The sequence below is a fragment of the Acomys minous genome (assembly GCF_964271855.1).
Source record: "Acomys minous genome assembly, chromosome: 12".
In the NCBI taxonomy this organism is placed as follows: domain Eukaryota; kingdom Metazoa; phylum Chordata; class Mammalia; order Rodentia; family Muridae; genus Acomys; species Acomys minous.
In genome coordinates, this window is record NC_140493.1 from 27,716,836 (window position 1) to 27,739,383 (window position 22,548).

A 22,548-nucleotide genomic window follows, 5' to 3' on the forward strand; every position below is an offset into this window, starting at 1 on the left:
AAGTGGGAGGGGGACTTATTGGAAGGAGTTGGGGGAGACAAGAAAGGATAAAGGATAGAGCTTTGATATTCAGTCAATGCCCAGCCCACAGCTGTGAGGGGACACAGAAGACAGGAATGGCGAGGGAGCGATGTGGGCTATTGAATGGAGGCGCAGTCGCTTTCTGAAGAAAGCAGACCAATGTCAGTCTGCGTCACAGTTCCCAATGAAACATCTTTCAGCGGTCAACACACAGCCAAGTATGACGTGACCCAAAGGTTAACCCTGTGAAGGGACAGACATGCTAGAAAGACAGACAGTGAGCATGCTCACCTGTTAGCTGCAGGCTATAAATAAAACCCAGCATTTTCAGCAATGGTAGCTCCAGGTCCATGCAGAGTCACCCAGGCAACTGTTACTACAACTCACAGGGGGAAAGTGGTGGAAGCTTCATACTGTACTGCCCAGGTAGGACTTCTCATCCTAGAGATCTGTAAGTCACTTAAGAGTAAGTGAAGCTAAGTTTATTTAACTTCCCCCCCCCCCCCAGTAAACTAGGGCAAAACTACAGCAGCTAGAAATTCAAAGCTTGGTACATGGCTGCACAGCAGGGTGAGGAGACAAGAGAGGATGCTCTGAAGTTAGAGATACAACAGTATCTCTACTTGGCAGTGGATAGAGTAGCTCACCCACCTGTGTAACAGAGTGGAGCTTGCTAGGGGGAAAATGAGCAGAGCATCAGGAACTAGTGGTCTTAAGCCAAGTGTCCCATGCTCAGAGTCCCTGAAGGAGGGCAAGATGAAGTAAGAAAAGGAAGGATGCAAAGACAGAGGAAGAGAGGGACAGAAGAAGGGAGGGAGGGGGTATCCGAATGTATTTTAAGAAATAGCGGCTGAACACTTCCTAAATTTGGTAACACATGGGTTCATAAACATACAGATTCGAGACAGTATGTGAGCCCCAAGCAGGGGGAGTCCAAAGAACTACACACAAAGACAGATCACAGCCAAGCTCCTGAAAGCAAAGCGTGGAGGGAGAGGGGGCAGGGGAGAGCAGAACGTTATCTACCGATAGAAACAAGCAACACAACGGGGACTCTCTCATCACAAATCTCAGATACTGTTAGGAGGAAGGGACAATATTTTTCAAGCACTGAAAAAAAAAAAGTGTCTGTCACCCAGCATCATATATCTTGAAGAGAAGAAAAAGAAAAAAAAAAAGATGAAGACATTCTCAGGAGAAGGAAAGTGAAGAGAATTTGTCACCGGCGACCCTTCCCTTGAGGAATGACGAAGAGAATCTGTCTAACCAGAAGGAAAGAGAGGAGCCAGGGGATGGCTCAGTGGGTGAAGACTCTTGTGACTAAGCCTGTAGTTTGAGTACAATCCCTGAGACCCACGTGGTAGAACAAGAGAACCCATTCCTCAAGTCGTCCTCTGACGTCCATGCATGTGCCATAGCATGCACACACTCACACGTGTGCATGCATGTGCACACACACACACACACACACACACACACACACACACACACACACATCAAGAAGGAAGAACAGGAGGGAAATGTCACCTGAGTCAACAGGTTTTCCCTCCTGTGTTTCCTGTGTGCAGTAACACAATCCTGTCGATGTGCTAGATCGGTGCACAGAAATATTTAACCTATTACAGTAAGGAAAAGGCTAATTAACAGAAAGGGAGCTTCCGTCTAATCACTCAAGCCAATAATAATGGCATCAACAGACTACGAAAAGCTACATGTGTGCAATGCTTAGTATAAGTTCTAAAATCGAGTCACAGTCAAAATCACCTAGATAGACCAAAAGAGGAGATCTCTGCATGGAAAATTCACTGGGCCCACAGGAAGACCAGAATAAGAGAGAAGGGGACACAGGGTGAATGAACAGAACACAAAACCAACATGGCAGTCCCGACTTAACCAAAATTACATTAGCCCAGCCAGGTGGCACATACCTGTGACTACAGCACTTGAAGCAGAGGAGGTCATGAGTCTGTAGCCAACCTGGGCTACGCTGTGAGACTTTGCCTCAAAATTAAAATTGATTTTTGGTGTTAACTTCGTAAAAACAGCAGGTGAAATACAAGACGGCATAATGGACGAAGCAAAAGGGTTCAGCCAAGAGCGGGTACAGGAGCACCACCTCAGACATGATGATGTGGGTGAGTTGAAAGTAAAAATATTTTTAAAATATGAAACATGAATCTGCAGGAAGCACAGTTGTTTATATTCACCTCTGATAAAGTACGACAGAGAGAGAGAGAGGGAATGCGACTATAACGATAAAATGTCAACCCTTCCAAAAGATAAAACATTCTAAATGTGTACAGACCAACCAACACAGACACAAAACACTTAAAACACAGAAGTGACACTGAAACAGTGGAATCCACAACTGTGGTTGGACCCTTCTGTGTTAGACCATCAACAATAAAATAATAGTCGAAATCAGCACAATTATGAAACATCGGCAACACCAAAGCCCTAGTAGTTCATGATAATCACAGTGGTCCTCCATGCTATGACAGCAAAGCCCACATTCCTTGTGAAACCCATTGGAAAAAAAATACCACACAAAACATGTTCTGGGTCAGGAAGGAAATCTCATGAAATGAAAGATCGCCAGGCTCAGAGTGTTCTCAGTCCAATCAACTCCGGCTGGAGGTTGATAACTAAAAGGCAACAGAAAAGCCTCCAAACACTTGGAAACTACTTAACCCATCAGCCAAAAAGGAAGTCTCGGGGGGTTTTTAAAACTACACTGAACCAAATAAAAATGAAGATGTGGCACACCAAAGTGTATGGGACAGTTAAGGAGATGCTCAGAGGGACACTTCCAGCACGGAATGCCTGCCTTAGGTAAGCAGAAGCAACTCAAGTCAATAATCAAACTTCCTACTTCGAGATCCTGAAAGACGAGGCACCAGACACCCGTAGTGAGCAGAAGAGGGAGAAACAAAAGCTGAAATCGATGACGTTGGAAACAGAAAGCGATGGAAATCGATGAAACAAAAAGCTGGCTCTTTGCAAATGATCAATAAAATTGATAATTCCTCATGCGCTGAGGCACTCTGAGCCTTGCCCTCCACCTCTCCAGCTCCTCTCACTCTTTCAGGGGACCCAGCCCTCAGCAACACAACAAACCTCAGAAGGACACCACCCCACTGTGGACAGAGGCTGAGGGCATGGAAGCTGGGGGCAAAAGTGTGCTCTGAGCCAGAGCAAACGGCGGTGGGAGGCAAAGTGATGGTGGAAGAGCAGGCTGTTTTATCCCTGGCCCCACACTCAGCAGATGTGGGGCTGATGCAGGGCATGAGGCTTTGTGTTCTCTTCCGGGAAGCCCTGTCCCCTGGAGAATGAATGGGTACACACCTTGGTGAGGTTATTGGCAGCTGGTTGACTCTTCGAGCATTCATCCATTATGCTGGCTGTGTACACAGAAATGAGATGTATGGGGAAACCCCGACAATGTGTAACATGAAGGACCAGAGCTGCCCCAGATTCCAGATGGCAAAGGAGCAACCATTGACCTCGGCAACACACAGCGGTAGGGATTCACTGGGTCTGTCTGCTCTATCTTGTACTCAGGCTTTTGGTACAGGCCAAGAGTGATGGCAAGTTTCCCTGCCTCGCTGGGTAGACTGTCTAGGAGCAGACAGAGATGTCAGTGAGGCCATCTGTGAAGAAGAAGAAGTGACCACCATCATGATCTCATGTGACAGACCCATCCCCAACTAAAGCTGTGAGCGGTGTTCATGACAGCTCTGCATAGGCCATGGAGGGCCTCTTGCCTTAGAATGACTTCTGTGTCACCCAAGGCATTTGTAGGTTTCTCTTGTTGTTAGCTCTCCACCTAGACTGTGTGAAGTGACCTTCATGTCCCCATCTTTGCTCTCTCTTCCTTTCCTTGGGCACACAAAACACACAGCTGTGGCTCTGTGTGTGTGTGTCTGTGTGTCTGTGTATCTGTTTGTCTATGTGTCTATGCGTAAGTGTCTGTGTGTATTTCTATGTGTGTCTGTGTGTGTGTATCTGTCACACCATGTCACATAGTGTGGGGAGATCGATCAATAAAGAGCCATGCAGAACATGCCACACATATTCTATCAGCTCCGACCAAGTTCCAGTCCATGTCTGAGCAACCTGGGGCAGGTGCATCCTAGCGATCTCCCCCACCACAGTTAATCATGCTACTCCGACCCTATAAAAGCTTCCGAACTTCAGGCAACTAAGGATTGCAAACGTTATTGTCACAAAATTGGTGAAATGAGCCAATTAAAGATATAGGCAGTGAGCCTGGGCCGGGCTGTGAGCAGGTAACAAAAAGTGAGCGGGGCCATAGTGAAGACACCCCTGGCCGAGCTCTGAGGCACCCCCGCACTCCTGAGTCCCAGAACAAACAGTATCGGCCTCTTTTCTTTTCCCCTGGGCAAGTATGTGACTCAAATGGCTTTTTTTAAAAGTCCAGCAGGCTGGGGCTGCCAGCTCTGCGTGGAGGGTCAGAGGAGTGACAACGTGAGGTCTATCTGACTTGGGCATCCCTGGGGGTGACAGGCCGGAGGTGAATAAGCACTTGGGCTTGAAAGCCTTCTGTGGGTGGATAAAAGAGGAAGGAGGGAGGAGAGGGAGGAGAGGGAGGAAAGAGAGGAGAGGGAGGAGGGAGGCAAGAGCTACAGCACTGACAGACCAGATAAAACAGAAGAATGTGACAGCTCTCGGGAATGCTTGCAAAGCCCGCAGAATGACAAATCGGGATCTGCGATCCCAGCAGGCTCCCAGAGGGGTGGAGGCCACCCCAGGGGACACTTTGTAACGTCAGAAAGTGTTCTAGTTGGAAGAACATGGATGGAGGGTACTACTGGCATCTAGTGGGCAGAGGCTGGGCATGGAGCTCCCACTGTGCACAGCACTGCCCTCAGGAAAGGAGTCCTGACCCTAGGCAGCCATTGAGTGGACAGTATCCGGCAAGAAAGCAAAAACAAGGACAGAAGGGGCAGCTTTCTGGGGACAGGAGGAGAAAGACCTGCCCACTACGTGAATCCATGCCCATCACAGGGGTGTACCAAAGCCCAGAAGACAGGACACCTGAGTCCAAGAGGCCCTGCCTCCCAAGCCCCCTAGAACCAGCCGCCCCAAGCCTGTCTGTGAGGAAGCTGCTTGCTATTCTGCCCCAGACCCCAGCACAGCTGGCTCCCAGCCCGGGGGGGTGGAGGGCCACCCTAATTACTCTAATGGCTTGTAATCAGGCGTAATGGGGGTGTTTGTACACACCAGCGAGCGAGCTGCAGGTGTGGAAGACGGGCGAGTCCCATGGGGCTCCCCAGAGGCTCCACTGTGTGCCAGCTGACAGGCCAGGGGGGCCTGCAGGCAACTTTGTTTACCCCAGGATGCTTGAACCTCCAGTGGGCTCCCCAGCTGCATGGGAAAAGCTTGCTCCCCGCCGACCGTTCTCATTGGCACCCAGAGTTCTCAGCTGCAGCTCCCATCAGCCACTGCTTACTGGCCCCTCATGCTGACGATGTAGAGAGTAAGCAGAACCACAACCGTGGCATCCCTGTTCCCCGGTCACAGTGGAGAGGAAGGCGTTCACCATTGCCCCAGGGTGCCCTGGTCCAGGGCAGTGCTGTAACAGTGGTCACAGTTGTTACTGCTCCTCTCACCACCGACCTCCCCCTGAGCAAGCATTCCTCAAGCGTGTTCCACAGTCATGTCACCTCCACAGGGCATTCTTCCTCTCACTCTCATTTCTCATAGATTAAGGGAACCAGAGGCTCAAGGAAACTGATCCAACCTATGAACCCTGTAGCTACTTAGATGCACAGGCTGGACCTCAGTCAGAGTCTCTGTTCTGGAAACGGACAGTGGCCATGCTGAGGCAGAAGAGGGTCAAGAGGGCCTGGAGAGGAGGCACTGACTAAGCAGGGCTTTGTAGGGTGCATAAGAGTTTTCAGGGGAGGATTCAGGATGCTGCTCTTACAGAGATTCCAGTGCCTTTAGGGTCCTGATGAACACTGAGTTCTAAGGAGTATGTGAAGGAGACATCAAAGGTAACTGAGGCTAGAATTGTGTGTCAAGGGTCGAATTGTGAAGTCTTTACCTGGACCTACATTCTAAAGAGGAGGTGTGTCCCTGGTGGCTCAGATGAGGATCCCTGGATAGTCAGGAAATCTGTGATCAGACTGCCATGCTCTCCCAAGCTCAGGGGACCAGAAAAAAAAAAAAACCAGAGGGCATCATCAGTCACAAAGCTTGGCTCTACCAGAAACATGCTGTGTGACCTTGGGCAGAGCTCTTTCCTTCTCTGTGCTGCAGCCCACTCATGGGATGTTCCCTAGGAGACCAGTTTGAGGGAAGGGGAGGCCAATACTGAACCCTAGCTTCCTACCCTGTGCCTGGAACCCCATCTACCTGCCTTCCAGTATCACCCCAAACCTCTGCCGTGCCCCCATGGTGCCCTTCATGGGGTCTGTAGCTCTGGTTGTCAACTGGGGAGCTAAATATTGACCTTCCTGCCCGCTGAGGCACAAGCAATGACCAACTCCACCCTGTGAGCTCCACAAACAGTCCACGGGGAGGAGAGAGAAGCAGAGGGAGATGGGGGGGTGGCGCATGCTGTGTGCTCTCCATTCAGTACAGACCTCATTTTGAGAACAATTCAGCAAAGTAATATATGTGCTAGGATCAGACAAATTGGAGGCCACAGGTGATACCAAGGAAGTGTCATTCTTCCTCAGGGACAGCAGGACAGGAGGAGTGGTTGTACATGTTTAAGAGCCCTTATCTTTCAGGGATACTCCCCGAAGTGTTTATGGATAAAAAATGAGCAGCTCCCTGTGCACTGATGCGGAAAATGCCCATAATTTATAACTTTAAGTGAGCTCAGTGTAGTGCAGATCAGCACATCCAAGGGGTCCAATTTGTTTTAGAAAGGATCTGAGCTATACGTCTGCGTGCCATCGCGTACTTCGCTCACGCTGAAGGAAGATCTGGAAGGGGCCATGGGAACTGCTGCACCGGGTAGCTCCAAAAGGGAGGACGAGTGAGGGTGGCGTGCAGCTCCCGGTTTCTCACAGTAAACTGCCTTGGTAGAGAACACAATGGGAGCAACAACAGGCAAGCCCTAGTGAGCACGTATGTACGGATACCAGCCACCATTATCTGTGACAACCCGTGGAGCTCCCGCTGCAAGAACCCAACATCCATCCATGCGGGAGTCCCAAGGCACAGCCACCAGCTCAGGAGGTGGAAGCAAAGGGTCCTGTTGGGGAAGATCAGACAGTGGGCACACCATAGTCACTGAGGTCCCAGGACACTCGCTGAACAGGGAAAACGCTGAGTGGGAGCCCATGAACAGTAGATGAATGCCGATGTCTGAGACCCAACCTATGAGCCCACAGGATGGGGACTCTGGGCCCCATACTCTTTCAGGATGCTTACAAGCCACTTTAAAACTTTTTATGGTCTAGTGTATGGATGCGTACAGAGATGGACAGACATGGACACGCTGAAGCCTGAGATTTTCCTGAATGCTGACTGGTGGGACAGGATGCAACGTCTTGGCACAGGGGGTTAAAGACAGGCCACAAGCAGCTTTGGCCAGCATGGTTACTGGAGTAAGGTACACTGTGCAGGGTTTTTTTTTTCTGCTTTGTTCTATGTTGGGATGGTCCCCCGTGAACGTTAAAATTATTATATTGAGTTGTACCAATGAATCAATCATGTTTGAAAATGGTCCAGTGGGAGATGTTCAAGATAACAGGGTACCATTTCCACATCAGAGCCTAAATCAAGGAACAGAGTCCACCTAGGAGGTTAACAGGAAATTTAGGGAAGGCATTCAGTCACTCAGCAACCTGTGGTCTTATCCTCAAAATGAAGGAGACAACATCCACCAAGGATGGTATGCATGAGGGCGGGCCATGGAGGGACACTTCCAGAAAATTCCAGAACACTTGAATACAATGAAATTTGACTCTGGGGGGTGAGATTCAGGGGCCCCTTGTTGGCATCTTCCATAGACAAAGAAGCCAGTTAGCACCGCCAGTGCAACCAAGAGGGAACATCCAGCCCTCAGCCCTCCCTAAGACCAGACAGGTTTGTCCTATACTAAGACATCTGCCACTTGCAGACATCCCAAAGTCATCTCAAGTCCATGCCTCACTTTCTCTCTCAGGCATGACAGGACAGGACACAACTTGCCGCTGGACACTGGTCAGCAGGAACACTCGAGACAAGAGCAGAGGAAGATGTGAATTTTTCCACATGGAGAAAGTGGCATGGATCACATCACCTGACACTCTGCACGTGGGGAAACCCATCCTTTGCACCTGTGAGACCTGGGGCAGATCAGGGGATTAAAGGGTTGTCTTTGTGAGGATACCTCCTACGATGATAGAAGCCTCTGCTCTGGCTCCAACTCTGGGAAAATATGGGCTATGACCTCTGTGACCTGTTAAAGACCTGAGGCTCGGAGGGACCAGGATTGCCAAGGTCACATGCAGACCAAGGCAGATGCTCCACCTCTGTTCTCTTCTACCCAGGCCACCCAAGCCAGGCCCTGGCTCCTGCAGATGAACCTCTGTTCCCCCTTTCCCTCCAGAGTCTCCCTGCAAGTCTGGCTAAAAGATGCCAGCACTGACCGTGCCACAGCCTGAACGTTGCATCATCCTGAAACTTCCTCTGCCAGATAAATTAGTCCATTCCTTTTGAATTCAACTTCACTCAGATTTTCAGGACACAGATACAATATAGCTGGGTTCTTTGCCAGAATGTAGCATGTGTGGCTTCTAGACCAAGCCCGAGTACATGTCTGGCTCTCCTGGCACCCTATAAGCAATCTTTTCTGTCTACATTTCCACTAGTATCTTGGTCTTCTGAGCACTCATCATTCTGAGAACTCATAAGCTCTCTCAGGTCCCAGGGCCTCTTGAGCACAGATCTCCAAACACATCAGTATCCCTTCCTCGATCTAGTTGTGAAGGCATAAGAGCCACGTGGTCAAGCCCAGCTGACATCAACGTTCCATATCGATTGCCTGGCGCCAGTGTGAACAAAACTACTGGCAGAGACGGCTTAAGGCAGGACAGGTTTGCCTTAGTTCACGGCTTCAGAGGAATCTCAATTTGGCCTGGTGGGCAGGAATGAGTCTAACAGTGGCCATGGGAGCATTCAGTGTCTGCCCATGTGGCAGTAGACGGGAAGCAGAGATTCCTGGTGAGGACCAAGGATGAGCACAACCTTCAAACCCCTGTGACCCATTTCCAAAAGCCAGACCTTACCTCCTAAAGGCTCAGAGCCTTCAAAATAACAGAGCAATGTGGGCTCCATGTTCAAAGCATGGGCTCTATGGGGCTGTTTCAAGCCGTGATACCTCAGAACCCTTAGGAACACAGCCGGGTTTTAGTTTATGGAGCCTTGTGCAGCAGGCTGAAGCTGGTAAATGATGGTGCTTGCTGGCCTAGCAGGCACATGTGTTCATTTCTATCAGCCCACCTCTCCCCACTATGACCCCACTGCCACTAGCCACATCGCCTTTTTCTGTCCCTGCCTTTGCACCAAAACATGCCCTGCACTCTGTCCCACATTGGGGAGTTCCCGACTTGAGGCTCATTTGTAAAAGGCTCTCCATCCCCAGTTGAATTCTCAAGTCCTGGTCCTCCAGCTCAGGGAGTATCGCTAGGCTTGGAAAGGCTGATTCATGGCCCTTGTGCACAGCACTCTGAAATAACTGCCCCAAAGTGAAGCCGAATTGAACCGCAGGTGTTTATTGTTTGACTGGAGAAGGCTAAAGCAATGAGTGCTGACTCGGTACAGGTACCACTCCCCCTCAGACCCTTCCTTGGTGTGTCCTTAGACTGGGTGCCTTGGTTCTAATCCTTAAGGACACACGTGACCTGGGAGTTGGGCCACATAAGGACAAAGTTGAGACTCTAGCCCTTGGGCTCAACCCTATCCTCCTCTGTGGGCCTTGTGCTTCATTATGGATGCTCCCCCAAATCTCTCTGGGCCTCAGTTTCTCCATCTGCAAAGTGGGCCTGGAAGTCCTTTCCTCTGTGCTTGCTTCTATCCTCCTCTAAGTCCGGAGCATTCAGGCTGTGGCAACAAAACCCAAACTTGCCTTGGCTGCTGGCAGCCCCTCAGCTCAGCTCTGCTCAGCCACAGGAGGAAACCTGAAAGGAGGGGTGGGCTGTGCATCCTACCTCACAGGCTTTGCCGCCTGAAAGGCTGTCATGTTCTCTGCAAAGGACAAGATCTGCTAGTTATTAAGCACGCATGCAGCCCTGCTGACTGTGGCCAGGAGATAAGGGAGTCTCCCGTGCCTGGAAATGGAGGGTTTTGTCCTGATGTTTTTAGTGGGGTTTTTTTTTCCTTCCTTTCTTTTTCAGTCCTTTACCTTCTTGCCTCTACTGTAGTATATTTGAGCTTAGAAGTAAATGCTGTAATCAGATAAGAAAGCAGTGGTGGGAGGCAGAGCTGTACTCAGAAAATGGAAAGCTAAAGAGGAAAACACACACACACACACACACACACACACACACACACTGCGGGTGAAGGATGCATTCTACAGACATGGAAATGCATAGCAGCATTGGACAGAGTTGTAGGAGACCAAGCCTCTACTAGCTAGAATTTCAGAGGACACCTGGCCTTTGCAGGATCCATCTCAGAGGCAGGAAGGCCGCAAAGTGACTTCAGAGGCACAACCACACTTGGAATTTTCCAGACACTCAGCCCACGTCTCAGCACCTGCTGATGACTACCCTTCTAGTCCCACGTATCCACACCTGCCAGGATTGTCACCTGCCAGGACTGATAAGCCCTGTGAGGGTGAACAGGGACTCACACAGTCCCTTCGGTCCAAGTGCTCTGAGTCCTCCTCCCCACAGCCGCCCTGGTCTCCAAGAAGTCTGTCTTTATATCCCATGTCACTGTCCTTTTGATACCTCAAGTGAAGGCCCCAGCAATGCCATGGCCCCTGAAGATGTTAGCTTACACCCAGCCTCAACCTCCAAGTGGAGGTAGATCCAAAGGATGAAGACCACACTGCAAAAACACTGCCAGATGTGACCATGTTCTCACTCTCCCCAGGAAATTGTCTCCAGCCTCCAGCACATGATTAGTCTCTCCTCCAAGTCTTCTCATCTTGGTGTCCACCTCCAGGTGGTCCTCCCAGGCTACACTATGCATGCGCCTCATCTCAAGACCTCCCTGAACTGGGATCATATGTCTGAGTTGTCTCCTTGGGTCTATCCACCCTTCCCCAAGTGACTCACATAGCCATCCATAAGGGCATGTGTCGGTCTCTTGTTACTAGATTCCGGCCACAGTAGGAGTCACAAACACATAGGACAAACAAGCAAGGAACTGCTGGGGTCTGTGCCCCTCCAATCATATACCTGTGGGCCAGGAGCCCATCAGATACCTGGCTGAGCCTCCCTCATGGGCCATGTCAAAGTCTATATAGGATGTCCTAAGTGGGAGGAGCTTCTCAATACCTGTTGCCTCCCTCCTAGGACCCTGGGCACAGTGCCCACCATGAGGGTGATAACCACAGCTGTATCATTGACACTCACCCCACCATGGACAGAGTCTGCAGACACCCAGGAATCAGTCTGGCTGTCATTGCTAGAGAGGCAATATGGGAGTCCAGAGCCTGACGGCCTGGAAGTGTCTATACTTACTGTCTTAGAGGCCGGTGCCATGCAGAGAAGGGACAGGCTCTTAATCATCCTCCTTCATACCCTGTGCCCTGCCCAGGCAAGAGCTCTAACGGGGCTCAGGCAAGATGGCTTTCAGTGTCAGCTATGCAGAGACCAATGCATATTGACACACAGGATGGCAGCAGGCAGCTGCAAGCCACCTGACAATTTTTTATCAGAGTCACAGGGTCCTGTGACACCTGTGTACTGTAGACAACAGCACTTGCACCTTCAGGGCTTTGATTTCTTGATGGATTCTGGGGGACAGAGAGCAGCAAGTATCTGCTGTTCTGAGTAGCTCTCATCATAGCTCATCCTTTAAACAAGTGTAGTCCCTTGTGAATGAGACAGGTAGGTATTTCTGGGAACCAAGGGTCTCCATCAGTCTCTTGACTTCTTTCTTAGCATCAGCTATGATAGGAGCCAACCAAACCCCTGTCTTAGCCACGGGTTCTGAACATGGACCCAGGTTGCCTGCAATGCCAGGGAACAGAGCTTGTTAATCTTGATATCAACCCAGTTTCCTGCGTACTTTATACCAAGGACCCTAGCCCCTAAGACCCACACCCCAGGAAGAACATCCAGGGAACCCTTCTACCACTCTGACCCTGATGCCCCATCCTTGGCACCTGCCCACTCTGCTGCAGGCTCAGCCTCTGACTTGTTTCCCTGGTCCTCTTGTCATTACAGGCCCCTTGTCAGCCTGATCTAGCTGAGTCACACGTCCCACTGCCCAGAGAAGATCGTGCCCATGGCTTGCCATGATTTGAGTTCTTACACCCTTGTTTTTCATCTGCTCATGGCCACCTCTTAGGGGATGCAACTTCTCAAGCCAGGGTCATACTTATAAGGCTTAGCATCATCATTGGCCTAGACCTACAAGGTGCCAACACCACTGTCCAACCCACTGGTGACACTAAAACATGTCCCATGACATCAATGGTTGTCACGTGTATGGACAGTTGGTCCTGGAAGTCAATGCCACCCCTAGCTCAAGGCTGACCCTACTTCATACCATCTACTCTGGTCACAGTTAGACTGGCATTTTTCTAGGCATCTGGGTCCTTTGTTCTAGAGACTAGGCACCTACTGTCCCCTCAATTACTCACCATGATTTTAGGTCTTACACCTTGCTTTGCATTCAGCAAGGCTACCTCTTAGGGAAGTCAGCTTTCCACAGCAAGAGCCATCACATACACTGGAATTGCCCATATCCCCTGACACTGAGCATGAGGTATGTGAGCTGGTTCCCACCGTTCACCCTGAGTCCCCACCCCACCCTACCTTGGAAGCTCTACACCAAGGGGCTACAGGAACTCAGGACACGCCCAGTATGGAATACTCCCAAAGTGTTACTCAATCTGCTGCCCTCCCCTGTATATTCACCATCTCTGCTGTTGACTCAGCCACTGCCAGGCCCTCTCCAATCCCCAGCACTGCTGTGTCTTACCATTATTGTCTCTTGCAACCAAAAGCAGTTCCTTGTCAGCCTAGCCTATCAGGGTCATACTTCCCAGCATCCCCCAGGGGTGGTGTGCCACGCTCAGGCAGCAGAGGGATGCAGAGACACACGGGTGGGGGTATTCAACCAACTCTGAAGTGGACCGGGGCTAGGCACTGAGTCCTGAGACAGAGCAGATCATGAGGCCATGGACACCTGAGGTGTGCGACTGAGACTTGGTGAATGGCAGCAGTTGAGAGGCTGGCTGCCCTTGCCCCCACCATCCTGCCACTCCTCAGCCTGCATAGTGTTCACTTCCTATACCAGGCAGCTGGGCCTTAGGGCCTGCAGGGAGGAAGCTGGGCCACCACTGCCCCCCAGAGGCTGGCTGCTAGCCAGGTTGCCCAACACAATGACAATCTTAGAAAGAAAAACCCGCTCAGTCAGTCAAGCCCAAAACAGGGAGCAGGCTTACCAGAGCCCAGCTACTCTCTCTGAAGCCTGGGAGCTTTAAGAGCAGACCTGCATGCCTGAGAAAAGCAGAGTCACCCAAGGAGCCAGCCAATGGGGAGTGTGGCCCAGGAGCCTCTGCCCACTTCCCTGAGCTGACAGTGTTCCTTGAACTCACGAGGAAAAACTGAGGTTCCTCATGTTTCCTTATGCAAGGCAGGCACTACTGGGGTCTTGAAGGCTCCTCTCCCATATGGGGTTACTAACTCTGTCCCAGGACAGAAATCCCTGAAACTCCAGGCAGAGCTAGCTGATGCAGGGCAGAAGCTGGCATACTGAGATATGCAGGCAGCGGACACCTCAGCTGTCCAGGTTCTTATGAGTGGCCTCCCACATAGTCTGAACTCATCAGAGGCCCCCCCAACTCCCCAGTATACACTCACTTGTTTACCCACTCCCCTCAGACCTCTGGATGGGGCTACACACCTCACTCACAGCCCAGCTGTGACTGCTGCTGCAAATCTCAGCTGAGCCTCCAGGTTAAAGCCCAGCCCATACATAGCCTCTAGCTGTGACTGTCCATACAGTCGCCCCCACTTTACAGAACCAGACTCTAAGATCCAGAATGAGTAAGGAGCTCAAAGTGTCCAAATCAGAGACACGATTCCACAGGTGGCTGAGAGAGGACACTACAGACAGTCCCCAGGACAAGCCACATCACCACTGCCCTCCAAACATCTATGCCCAGCCAGGTGTCACACAAATGTAGCTTCCTTGCCCAGGACCTAGGGCACACTTCCTTCCCACAGAGCCTCAGCCTCAGCAGGGGCTACTCTGTGGTTGGCACTGTGCACAGCATACTTTGTGGCTTGAACAAAGTTCCTAGAACCATGAGCCCTAAATGAACTAAGGACCCAGTGCTTGGCAGAGAAGATGGGCAGAGCACAGGGCTTCCTTCCTGTGGGGCTCAATTTGGAAGCCAGGGCAGAAAGGGCCAGAAAAGCTTGCTGATGCAGGTCCTTCAACATGTGCTTACCAACAGAGAATCATGGTCCAAACAGGGGGACCGGGAGTCAGATACATTGGTCTCCCAACTATGATGGTTCACACTGCGCCAGGTCTCCGAGGCCAAGGAACAACAGAAACCCCTCAGACAGGGATGGGTCATGGTACCCCACCAGGATCTATATTGACCACGGGAAGAGGCAAGGGTCTCCTGGTCAAAACAGACAGGGGTTTCAACCAACAGTCACATGTTGGGCATTATGTCCTGCTTTGGAAAGTGCCTTCCTTTCCACCCTCCAAACTGTCTTGGAGGCAGGTCATGGCCTCTCTGGTCACACATGGGGACATCAGCCTTCAGTAAGAAGAGCCAAGCAGGGCCTCCTAGCCATAAGAGTGAGGATCATTGCAATGCCCACTTCACATCTTCTGAAAACCACAGGCATCTCTCCACTGGCGCTGTCCTGCGGTCACTGTAGAAGCAATGCCAGCCTCCCCCTCCCTTTTCTTGCTGCTCAGAGATATCTGCCATTCAGCTCCTCCTCTGCCTATTGATAGGATGGTTGGGGTAACATCCTACAGAGTTGCCTGATGGATAGTGGCACTTTGCTCTCAAAAATAATATTGACAGTGCCAACGTTAGCACACCCCTGATCACACTGCCAGGTGGCATCTGCCTTGGGTCATGGAGGTGACTGTGTCCTCATCTGGGGAGGTCACAAAGGCAGACAACCCCTTACAGTGCTGAAGTGACAGCTTGAGACCTAGCTGGCACCTATCCAGGAGGCTGGCACAGATAAGTCCCATCCAGAAGGTACCACAGCAGGCCACCTGCCAGTCTTTCAGCCGTGGTCAGCTGAGAAACTATCCCCTGAGAAAGTCCTGTGACAGAAGTGTACCAGAGATGAGAAAGTGGCCCTTGCCCAAGAGGAGGGAAGATGACAGATCAGGCAGAAGATGCCAGCACTTTACCCAAGCAAAGATGTAAGAGGTCAGTGACTAGCCCACTTTGCTTTGTAAATGAGAAACTGAAGGTCGGGGTGGGGGGGGAGGGGTAAGGGGGAAGGGAAGCAACATGCCAGAGATCACAGTGGTAGGTGGAATCTAAGCTCAGGGCTTCTATCACGCTCTTGTAATGAGGAGTGTTCCAGCAGTGGCATTACTAGAAAGGTCACGCCCATGCATCCACTCACCCAAGGCCCATTTACTCACCTATCCGCCCATCATGCATCTATACTTGTCCTACCGCTGGTCCACTCACTCACTCATCTATCATTGAGCTCTCCTATACATCCAACCACCCTTTCCTCCTCCCTGCCGTCAATTCATTCCTGTTTTATTTACCCGTCTGCACCTCCATCTCTCCTATTCATATTCATCCACCTATCCATCCCCTATTCACCCTTCTACTGCTCATCCGTTCACACCCCACCCGCCTGTCCATCTTCACATCTCCCCATTCATCCACCTGTCTAACGATCCGTACGCTAGCCACCTGTTCACCCCTGCATCCACATTCCACCTATCTAATCCACACACCATCCACCCACCCACAGACCCATCAATACATCAGCCTATCCACCAACCAGATGCTACCTACTCACTCACCCATCCACCCAACTAACTGTCTACCTACTTACCCATCCATCCATCCATCCATCCATCGACCTGTCTCCCCACCACCCATCCCTTACTTTCCCATCCATCCATTTCTATACCATACAACTATAACTGGAGAAGGCATCTTGCTCAATACTGGCCACCATGATAACGGGGAGCCAGTTTGGGAAGGAGAATGAGGAGGAGGGTGAAAATCATTCTTAGAGACACCTGCCACTCTTCCAGACTCCCCAGACGCCACACATCTCACCTTCGCCATTTCCTTACCAGGATGTGGGTACCATTCCTTTGACTTTTCCTTCCTCTCCGTCCCCAAGCTGTAAACAAAAGTGACCCTGGGATCCACCCTCACACTGACATGACCCTGGATAGCAGGTAGAGGGTATGGTGGTTTGAATGATAAATGCGCCCCCATCCTCTCTCTACTCCTAGTTCACGCTCTCTGCTTTGTGCTTTTGTTTGAGCAAGTGAGCTCTCAGCCTTCTTCCTGCTCTGGCCACCATGCCTGCTGCTCGCTGCTTTGCTTTTCCGCCATGTTGAGCCCTTATGTCTTTAGAACCATACTCACAAATGAACTCCTCCTCTAAGCTACTTTTTGTCATGGTATTTGATCACATCAACAAGAGGGTGCAAGCACCTACATCATAGCACTGTCGTGATCTTCTCTAGGCCTTAGTCTATACATCTCTGTGCCATAAGACAGTGTGGCCAGAGAGTCCCCAGGGCTCAGAACTCCCTGCTTCATAGACCTAAACAGCCCAGAAAAAGAGTGAGGTCTGGATATGTGCAGTGAGCACAGGGGGTGGGTCACTGCCGGGCCTGCCTCTTCCCTGGTGAGGTATGCTGTGAGTTAACAGGCTCCAAACCTACGAGCCCTGCCGCCCTCCTTCCCCATGACTCACCTGTCAATGCTTGATGAGTCAGTGCTGTAAATGGGGCATGGCTCCAACCACCCCCATATCCACCAAGGACTGAAGCTCTGGTGGAGGGTGCCCAGAGTTGGGGAGACTGTTCAGGGGAGGCCCATTCCCTGGCCCATTTCAGCCACTAAGGTCATCAAGGTCCAGAAAGGTGACCTACCTTGTGCAAAGCACACAGATAGATAAGGCCGGCAAGCCTCCCCCACGAGAGAGTCCTGGCTCAGACTTCAGCAAGGCCCTCAGCTGGGTAGGGAAGGCCCCAAACTAGCTTCCTGTATTCTCATCTCTTAACCTTGCTCCCCTCTTCCCCTTTGTCCGCCTTGGAGAGAATGTGGATGGCTGGGCTGGTCCGTGAAGGGTCTCTGCGTCCTCCAGGCTCAGGGCTAGCTTCAGAACTTGAAGGAGTTCCTAGCCCTGGATACGGAAGACTAGGCTATATGAGCTATGGTCCTGTTTTAGCTCATGGATTGGCAGGCAACCTGGAGATCCTGGAGTGGGGTCTGCCTGGTGCACAGCCAGGGTATATTCAACACTATAGAAGGTATGGCTCAGCTGAAGAGCTGCATAGGCCCAGATCCAAGGGTACTTACTGACACTCCATATGGAGGGAGTGGAGACCTTAGTGATCATCAATCTGCTTCAGGCACCCTCGTTTGCTCCCTCACTCCTTCGCAGCAGGTGTGTCTGCTGAGCATGTACAGGGACTTAACATTATATCAGCCCTTTCTGCCCTGGATTCCTGGATGAGGCCTGCAAGGGTGTGCTGGCTGATTTAATGTCAACAGGTCACAAGCTAGAACTATCTGAAAAGGAAGGAACCTCAAATGAGGAAGTGTTTCCATAAGATCCAGCTGTAGGGCATTTTCTTAATTAAGGATTGATGGAGAAGAGCCCAGCCCATTGTGGGTGGTGCCACCTGGGCTGGTTGTCCGGAGTTCTAGAAGAAATGGGCTGAGCCAGGTGTGGTGGCGCACGCCTGTAATCCCAGCACTCAGGGAGGCGGAAGCAGGTGGATCTCTGTGGGTCTGAGGCCAGCCTGGTCTACAAAGCAAGTCCAGGACAGCCAAGGCTACATAGAGAAACCCTGTCTCAAAAAAAGACAAAACAAAATGAACAACAACAACAAAAGTAGGCTGAGCAAACCATGAAAACCAAGCCAGTGAGCAGCACCCCTCCATGGCCTCCGCCTCATCTCTGGCCCTGCTTGCATTTCCACCCTCGCTGCGTTTGAACTGTTATATGGAAATATGAGTGAAATAAACCCTTTCCTCCCCAAGTTGCTTTTGGTCATGGTGTTTCATCACAGCAATAGTAAAGCCAAACAAAGACACTCTGCTCCTCCACCAGATTCCACATGGCTTGGACCCTTTGTCTATTTAGGACTCACAGCCCCGGGTCCTTTGCTTTAGCCAATAGAGTATAGTGTGTGCAGTTAAAACAGTAGAGCGGTTTCCCCTGACATGTACAAGACAGTATTCCAAGTGCTCTGTGAGTGGATACTGGCCACAGAGGGTCTCCATGGATTGGGGGGCACAGACAAAAGCCAGAGCCAGAGAGCAGGATCCAGTATCTGTCCTGGTCATAGATTCTAGAAACCCACTAGGAGCCACAGCAGGACAGTAGCACTCTGAATCAGAGAAACTGGCCAGAGGTGGCAGAGGCCACAGAGGAAGGTCACCTGTAGTACCTCCTCTTGGACAATACCTTGTTAACTAACTACAGGTATTTGGAGGGCAGTGGTGTGGCCAGACCCTCCACATTGCACTCTTCACTCAATTGTCTGCAGCATCCAGGCTGTGGTGGGACCACCGTTCACCCTCCTGCAGGTACCCTCTAGGACCACACCTACCCCTACCTCCTTTGCCTGGTATAGGACCAGGCCCACAGTCAAGGACCACTCAGAGTATGTTAAGCACATCATGAGTGACATGAAGATGAGAGCCCACCTACCGTGCCACAAAAGCCCACTTGGGCTTGGCAAGCAAAGCTATGCTCTGAGCTGGGGGTTCTGAGCAATGTCCTATGAAAACTTGCCTGGAGGCTTCCTCAGCAGAGCCCATGGAGGAGAGAGAGTGCCCCACATCCTGCAGGACACTATCCATCTCCTGCTGCCCTGTGGTTCATTCTCCTCTCGCCTGCTTCCCTTAATAGTTTTTATTATCTGATTCACAGGATCACTATTTTAATACCTAAAGTGGATTTGAATTAGTATAACTGGCCCTAAGTGAAAATAAATGGATGTTAGCACATAAGATGTTTCTCCAGACAATTTGAAACCAAACCAAATGAAATTAATACCTCCCACCCTCTCGGCTACCCTCTCAGAGGCCTGGCTTCCAGATGGCATGGGGTGGCAGGTGGAGATGGACCCTGATGGGCCGAACAGAGAGGAAGATGCTCCAACATCTGCATCAGAGAGGAAAGCTTTCCAGCATCACTTCTGCTCACAGCTTCATAGAGATTCTGGGCTGGAAGACGGAGGAGGAAACTGATCAGCAATCGGCCACCTGAGGGTGGGGGACAGCTGAGCAGGCAGAGGATGACATCAGAATGGCTCCCTCTCCTCAACACAACTCCAGGGTGGCCAGGATGAACTGCTGTTACGGCTTCATCCTGCCTCAGACCCTTTCAGGGAGGCAGAAGCTGTGGGCCAGGTACTTGCCTAAACGTTTCCAGCAAATCTCAAGGGCATGATTGTCCTAACTCCAAATCGTATCTGAAAAACAGACCTAGCTGGGCTCAAGATGGTTGGGAAAGGCCAACGGAGGCAGGCCTCCCACCAAAAGAGAGTCTCCTCATCTGTGACTGTAGACAAGCCTTTAAAAGGGACCCTAAGACCCCTGTGAGGGCAGCAGACCTTCTACCTAGTCAGCAGTCTGGACCCCTAGCCCTCAAGGGTCTTGTGCCTAAAGAGCTGCCAACAGAGGCTTTGGGATGGTCCTCAGCTTGAGCCACGGTGGATGAGCACTATGGTCAGGCTGTGGTTCCCTGAAGAGTCAGCAGCAGATATGAAGATACAGCCACACTTGGGTCCCCAGTCAGAGGAATGGAGGCAGAGGATCCACCAAGGCCTATAAGGACCCCCAGAGCTACCTGCTGCTTCCATGGCTCTGAGTCACCTGTAGTCACTACACCCCCCCATACCTGCTGCTTGGGGTGCCAGGAGCTGAATGCCAAGCCCCCAAGAAGCCTCTATTCCACCCTGCCCTTCCTCCATGCCTTCCATCCCCACTGGCATCTTGGTAGTAGGACAGTTCGTCTCAGAGATGGATCGGTCTGCTCAAGGTCAAATAGGGCTGGCTCTCTGCGGTCTCCTGGCCCTTCCTGCACACCCTCCAGCTCCTTGGTGGAAGATGTTCCTACTCCCAGTGGAGAATGAAGGACCAGAATGGCAGGTGTGTCGTGGTGGGGAGGTGTATCTTTGTTCCAAGGACCGCCTTAGGCATTAGTACAACTCCTTAGAATCCTCTCTACTTCCCAGACCAAAAAACCTCAGCTCCCAGAGGGGGCCCCAATAAGTGTCACCCCAGGAGGACATAAGTCCCCTACCCTGCAGGCAGCTGTTCCCAGGACTCCCCTGGAATGAATCAACTCTCCTGGCAACCGTGACGCATGCCACCCACCCGCGGCTGCCAGCCTCGCACCCTGTGCCCTTGCCATCAGCAATTCTCTCAAAGATATTCAGGTTTTTCTTTTTCCTTTTTTTTTTTTTTCTTTTTTCTGTGGGCGTTGAGGAGAGACGACAACGCCGTCGCCTGGGATGACTTCTACCAGAGATAGCATCATCAACAGGTCCACTCAGCAACCCCCTCAGGTGACCTGTCCTCTGTCACCTCTGACTACCCCTTAGATGCTGCTTCTGGTCCCTCGGTGGTTCCATGGCAACTGCCAAGGTGGCCCTGACCCTCTCCCTTGTGACGTGACAACCACAAGCGTTTCAGCCTCTCACCGCACAGGCTGGGCAGCCAGCGGTTTTACAGAGCACTCTCCAGTGTTTACTGGAGACTGATGTACTGCCCTGAAACCCAGAAGGCTCCATCAAACCTGTCCCCAATTCTCCACCTCCTACCTCTACCCAGATTTTAACAGGTGGATTCAAGCCAGATTCTCAGAAAGCCTGTGTCCCATCTCAGGTGCCCCAAACCAAATCATATTCGCAACTATGGAGCAGAGAAGCCACCCATACCTGGGGACAGAGCCATTCATTTCTGTCTTAGAGGGGGCCTGACATGTTGCTCCAGGATTCATACCGATGTGGATGAGGTGCCTGAAACCCAAAGAGGCCAAGATATCTCGAGATGAGGGGATGGTCAGTGCGGAGCTGGCAGGAGGAGTCCAGGTCTATGTAAGGAACACAGCACCGAGGACCAGGAAGGCAAAGTCACCATACCCCCATGTTGAGAGCCACAGAGGAGCATAGAGAAGAGTCTCTTGGAATCTGGCCTAGGCCTGCAGGACAAGGCAAGTACCAAGCTTTGAAGAGTTCAGCAAACCCCCATTGCAATAAGGGCGAGGAGAAAAAGTGGGTGGAGACAAAAAAAAATACACACCCGAGCACAACATAGTCAGAGCACGCTGTGAGCACTCCATGGGGGTAGCTGAATGAAAGAATCACCTTTAAGGACAGCCTTGAGAACCTAAATGTGGGGCCGGAGAAATGGTTCGGTCAGTAAAGTGCTCGCTGTGTCAGCACAAGGACCTGAGTGCTGGTCCCCGCCATCCACGTAAAAAGGTGTGGGTTCAGCAGCGCATGTCTGTGATTCCAGTATTCTAGGAAGCAAAAGCAGGCAGATTTCTCTGGAGCGTAGAGGCCAGCCAATCTAACTGAATCCATGAGCTCAGCCTCCAAAAATAAAGTGGTAAGCAATAGAGGGTGATTCCTGGGCTTGTGCTCTGGTCTCCACGTGAATAAGCACCTACACACACACACACACACACACACACACACACACACACACACACGCACGCACGCAAAGGGGGGAGCTAATAATGCCAAGGTATTTTTACTGAACTCATTGCTAAACCCCACCTCACCTCAACCCTGGTCTACCTTGCAGGTGAACCATCCCTGCAGTGCAGCTTTCAGAGGAAGGATGTGAGGGCAGGGCAAGAGGTGTGTGGAAAGGTCACCACTCAGCAGAATGTTGGTGTTAACTTGGTTGCAAGAGACAGAGAACCTGGCCCACAGGGGGTCTGAGTGCTGAGCGTGTGGGTGTGTGACTCAGGCACTGTCAGTGTGGACATGTGACTCAGGCATGGTTAATGTGGGCTCGTGACTCAGGCACAGCTGGAGTCAGGGGTCCAGTGGTGCCTCTGCTCACCTCCGCACTGGCCCCTTTCCTAGGCTCTGTGTGGCAGCAACAAAGCCCTGCCAGCTCCAGCCCACATCATGCCCGGCCCAAGTTCAGAAGCAGCAAGCGTT